The sequence below is a fragment of the Aegilops tauschii genome, chromosome 3 (genome assembly GCF_002575655.3).
Source record: "Aegilops tauschii subsp. strangulata cultivar AL8/78 chromosome 3, Aet v6.0, whole genome shotgun sequence".
NCBI lineage: Eukaryota > Viridiplantae > Streptophyta > Magnoliopsida > Poales > Poaceae > Aegilops > Aegilops tauschii.
The window spans coordinates 610,739,820-610,745,807 of NC_053037.3; the positions used below are offsets into that span (position 1 = coordinate 610,739,820).

At 42.2% G+C, this 5,988-nt stretch overlaps 1 long non-coding RNA gene across 1 annotated transcript; it reads right to left on the minus strand.

Annotated features, from left to right (window-relative positions):
• Window positions 1-1,730: 1,730 nt before the first annotated feature.
• Window positions 1,731-5,683, minus strand: LOC120962086 (uncharacterized). Its single transcript, XR_012205757.1, has 2 exons — window positions 5,165-5,683; window positions 1,731-5,078 (listed from the first exon to the last, which is right to left on the minus strand). It is a non-coding gene; the product is annotated as an uncharacterized lncRNA (long non-coding RNA).
• Window positions 5,684-5,988: the final 305 nt, after the last annotated feature.

Consider the following 5,988-nt stretch of genomic DNA (forward strand, 5'->3'; position numbering starts at 1 on the left):
TATGCTGACTGGACTGGCTCCTCTGGTGACAGGCGGTCCACTAGTGGTTTTGCAGTGTTCTATGGAAGTAATCTTATCTCATGGAGTTCACGCAAACAGGCCACGATGGCATGATCGAGCACAGAAGCAGAGTACAAGGCATTAGTTAATGCTACAACAGAGATCATCTCGCTAAAGTCTTTCCTCGATGAACTTTGAGTCTACCAAGCACGCGCATCCGTCCTTTGGTGTGACAATCTTGGTGCCACACACCTTTCTGCTAATCTTGTATTCCATGCATAGACTAAGCACATTGAGATTGGCTAACATTTTGTACGTGTGGCAAGTAAGGCCTTGGAGATACGGTTCATTCCTAAGCAAGATCAGCTAGCAAATGGCCTAACCAAACCCGTTGGTGTATAAGAACTTCAGTTCTTCAGGCACAATCTCAATCTCTCTGGCTGGGATTGAGGGGGTGTGTTAAACAACCGATATATATATTCGATGTATATTCCTTGTACACCTCGTTTGATTAGTTAGGATTGTAACCTCTGTGTAGCTGATGGAGTAGAAAAATAAATTACAGTTTACTTTCTGCTGATGGAGTAATTCTTTGTCACCTCCTTGCATATGGCCCAGTGCATATGGATTTAAAAATAAATTCAGTTTACTTTCTGCTGATGGAGGAGCAGAGAAGCAACCAAGAATTTGTACAGGCAAATTGACTACAGCTGAATTTAAACTACAGCAGTCGACACTGTAGCTCCACTTTAAACAGCAGCTTCATTTAAAATACAACAGTTGACACTGTAAACTTAGTTTGAGAGAAATTGATGTCCTTGTAACCTTAGTTTGACGGCATTTCTGTCAAATTTAAACTACAGCACATGTCTGAATTCCTTGCCACTACAGCTTCATTTAAACTTCATTCAAATTGATGTTCACAGCAAACTGAAAGTCCAAGTCAACTGCTACCGCAAAGCTGATTCTTTTCACACCCATTTGGAGAGCATAGAAAGGCAGCATATACTCCAAATCTGAAAGTTTTCAGTTTCAGTATTATTGCTCAAGCATGTTGCTACCTGGGAGCAGTAGTTTTCGGGCAATCCCAGGAGATTTGAGGTTTTGAGGGGCGGCCAGTGTGAGGCGCGGCGTACCTGGGTGTCGACACCGAGGACGGTGTTCTGGGGCACCTCAAGTAGCAGCAGCGTGACCCCCTTCCCAGCTCCGTGGCCGCCTCCGGGTCCATCCGCGCCGCCGCCCCTCTGCTCCCCATGCTCACAGAGGCAGTCAGCAACTGATTCGTGAGATGAGAAGACACAGCACGACCAAACATCTGAAGCAATCCCGCCCCTCATGGCATCGCTGGGGAAATCAGGGACTTCTTTTTTCGGGAGGGGGGAAGCTGGGGGAGGCAGGCAAGCGGGAGCTGCGCGAGCATGAGGGAGCGGCGGAGGAGGCAGTAGCGGCAGGGGAGCTGCGGCTTCTGTCAGAGGAGGAGGATGATGTACCGTGGGTTGTGTCGGGAGTTGTTGTTGGTTTTTTTTTTTTTTTTTTTTTTTTTTTTTTTTTTTTTTTTGCAAAAACCGCCCTGGCGACAAGCTTTACCGGACAGAGGGAGTATATTACAAGATTTGTGGTGAGCTGGTTGTATCCAAACTCTTCATATTAGTACATTATAAAGTAATGAAGTTGCCTAAACGTTTTTCGTGCTATCAAGCACAAAACAGAACTCGATATATAGTTCAGTCTATCAAGAAATTAATCAAATACATTCCTCCTAGGCCCCAGCCAAAAAATGTGGCATGAGTGGTTGTCACTCTAAAATTTGAAAAGGAATTGAAGCACACAAATGCATAAAAAGTTGGTCATCTACTGCAGAGGTACAACAGAAAGTTGGAAGATATGCTTCAGTAATCAGTATTGACCATACTTGTCCAATAACATGGTACTTGATCAACTGTCCTCACAAAAGTACATCTTCTATAGAACAGACCAATGATGACCAAGAACTAAATGATGCAAAGTCTGCAACCTTCATTCTATAAACATGAGGCGGGTGCCATTCAATCTCTAAAATGCATGATACGTGTATCAATAGCTATATATACATTTCTGATTCCATTCACATAATTTTCTTAAGACCCACACCATAACTCAAGCCACATTTTTGTTTACAGCGTCTGATCATGCTACTATAACAGAGACTATGGACAAAGAGAGCTTTTAAGATGATTTACCTAACATCTTAATACTTCAAGATTTTAACAAAAGAAGAACATATAGTCTAGCAATAAATGGACTAAAGGAATATAGGAGGAGAGTGAAGTGATCATCTCGATTTAACTGCAGCAATGAGAAAATATTGATACCCATAACTACATAATAATCAACTTCATGCTCCAGGGTAAGGTTGCTCACCACGCCATCGCCGCCATGTCCTTGCCTTCTCTTCTGGGATCGAAACATCTTGATTTTGAGATGAAACATCATACACAGGGCGAGCTGTATCACCAACACAACACCTGGTACCTCTCCCTTCTTTACTGCAGAAGAAGAACGAAAAATGGAGATATGATGCTTCTTTTCATCTTCTCTACCACTTTCAAGCCCTCAATATATGATGCACTTGGCAATGCACTTGGAACATTTTGTTGACATATCTCCCAGAAGTTAGAAAAACATCTGGATTGTGGTGCATCTACCAATTAGCCATGTTCTAGCAAATAAAGAAAAACAAACTTATCTAGCATGCAGTACAGAATTCAAGTATTTTCTGGAATATATGTCAAACAAATATTTTAGAAGGTTGAACGATAATGCCATACATATAGCAGAGGCATATCCTCAATAGTATTATACTCTTAATCAGAGTCGCTATATTCGTTCATAGTACAGAGGGATAAAAGAATGAAGAGCCAGAAGCTAGCATCAGTGTGGTTGTGAGTAGGGAAAGCTTAGTCCATTCTATGCCTAGCACAACAACAAATCGAAGGCAGTCTGCTTTACATAGCAGAAGTTCCAATTAATAGAGATGAACTGAGCTATAGATCTAAGTGAACCAACTGAAATTCAGAAGCAAACAATTAAGCAAAGGAGAAAGTTTTCTCCAACCAGATAATTATTTTCCTTTCTAATTACCTACAGAGAATTAATTACTTCCTTGTTAAGCCCAACTGGTGAAGCAAGCATAACTTTCAAAAGCCTGTCTTGGCAGGAACTCCCATACTACTAACCTGAAAAAAGAAAAGGAAAAAAAGATTATTAAAAAAAACAAAAAAACAACAATTCAGAACCAGACAATTAAGCACAGGAGAAACTTTATCCAACCAGATAATTATTTTGTAATTTCCTACAGAGCATTAAAATTTCATTGTAAGCAATATTTATAGTAACATTTGTTGGGATACCCTTGGCATCTTCGATTAAGATCTTTAACCCTTGCCATGATGCCACTCGTGAGACAGCCACATACAATTGTGAATTGTCCATGAGAAAACACTGGATTTGGCAAAACAAAATACAATCTATTTAGAAACTTAGAATATTCCTTTGTGTCCACTAAAACAAATTAAGAAGACTGTTTTTCAAATTGCAAGAAAAAAATGATAATACCTTATCAATCTGAATGTCAAATAGATGATTCAGAACTAACACGCAAATGTTCATAGATAAAGCAGTCGCCCAAGCTGGGGACCACGTCCTTGAGCACAAAGGAAAAGGGGTTATACAATGCATCTAGTTTTAGTCCTAAGACAAGTATATTTCATAGAATTTTTTCAGTTCATGTCACCAAAAGAAAATGTAGCGATAAATACCTCAAGTAATCTTATGTTAGTTAATAGAAACACAACTAAGGCTCAAATTATTATCAGTGTCTGTGTCTTAAACCAAAAATACAGGACACCATTTAATTACTGAAACATATCAGGTCTTAATATATCAAAAACAGGGATACACAAAGGCGTTCCTAAATTCAGTAATCCTTAACACTCATACTCTCAAATCAAGCACATGTGACCATAGAAAGTATGACAGGAATATTGGATAACATACCGATAAATTACATAGCTTGCGGGATCAATCAAGCATTTCAAGTCCCAAAGAAAGTTTTATGTACAGTTCCCCAACTGTCTTGCATTAGCATTTGAAATGATGCCCGGAAGTTAACCATAAAATTACAGTCAACTTATCTATCAATATATTTAACAAAGGAATCTAAACTAAAAAGCTTTGAAAAATAGAATGTATGGCGAAATACTTAGTGAGCATATATGGAAATATCTTATACTGAGATGAAACCAGAACTGCTTTGCATCAATGAGCTATAAAGAGAGTTGAAGTGGATTATCAACTATGCCTGTTTTCCCCACTGTAGTGCATTGTCAACCAAGTAAGAGTACTCCAGATCCTCAAAACATTTTTGCAGAGAAGACAAAGGCTCATTGAAATAAACAGGGAGACAAACACTGGAGAGATCTTTCTTTCCCTAAATTTTCTTTAATTATTGACCATAATAATCCTATTGGCTTCTCTTTCTCCTTTGGCTCAGGCAACTTATCTCGACGTTTAACAATGGGATACTTGGTAGGTTTGGCAGTATACGATCTGGAGTCTCCAATAGATTCTAATGCATCGCAGCCATTTGTGAGAAGCAATTTGTAGAGATTCTGCCGACAAAAAAATTCTCTTGTACCAAAGTATGCCACTTGGTCTTCATCAGATTCAGCATCTGCAGCTTGACTTGCAGTGTCCGGATCAGATTCGCTTGCGCTCCCACCTGATAGATAGAACTGAATAAAAATCTGCATATTCAGCAATGCAGTAAAGAATTAACTGGGAGCGTGGGGGACATCACTACTACACAAATTCAGCACCCGAATAAGATTACAATGTGCCTTTTGCCGACAGAGGATATCATGACCAGCTCGTCGCATGCTACGCCAAAGGAAAGCATCGAGGCGGACGACTCCATCATCGAAGCCGTTGACAGCATTAGTGTAGAGGCATGGTAGCAGAGGGCCGTCAATGCCACCTTGCTAATCTGCGTGTAGTATAGGAAGAAAAGTAGGCCGGCACCGTCCATGCCCGGGCAAGAGCTGCAGACTTGCTCGGTTTGGTCAATTGATCGAACACCTGGAAGGCGAACTGAGCACGACGGGCTGGAGCATATCCACTGATGTACCTGGAACCAGGCACCGCCCAGATGGATAGGAGGACGCTACTACTCCGCTCGCCTTCTCCAGGCACGAAGCCCCCCGGCCCGGGACCATGGCCGCCGGCGTAGAAGAGATTGCTGTGCAGCCGCCCGCTAGCTGCGAGCAGATCTGGCAATTGAGGGCCGAGAGAAAGGGAGGGGGAAGCTTGGCGGCGGCGAGGTGAACTTGTGTTGAGCCTCCGGCACCGGCGGCGGGATGGATCCCGTCCCCGTCCGCCTTGGCGGAGCATCGGGGGGATTTTGCGATCTACTCCTAGTACAAATGAAAATAATTACTTACCCCAAAATGTGACCAGACAGACATAGACACATCATCATCATTTAAAAAGGAAAAAAATCCAAACATCTCACACAGATAGAAACACTGTCGCATACCGATCCTTTAAGTATGGCCAAATAATATCCGGAGGACACTGCTACTAAACTACTCTACTCCTGAAAACAAAAATAGACTCGGATGAGCTGATTCAGACGACGAACTGTCTCCCTCCCCGCCAAGCTAAGCTAAGCCTCGTGTTCCTCTCCCGGACCTTCCTCCTCTCCCCGCAGTCCCCACCCCACCGCCACGTCAGTCCTCCTCGTCCTCGTCCGTGAGCCAATTCAATGTGAAGCCTCGCCCGAGCCACTGCATAGGGAACGCCTGCATTGCGATAAACAGTTAGCTACGAGTAGATAAAAGTGATGAACAGCAAACATAAAAGGAAACCCCTGACGAGATTCAGTCATTCAGACGACCAACTGACGAAGCCTCCCTCCTCTCGTACCTTTGCACAGAAGAGAGCAGAATTGCT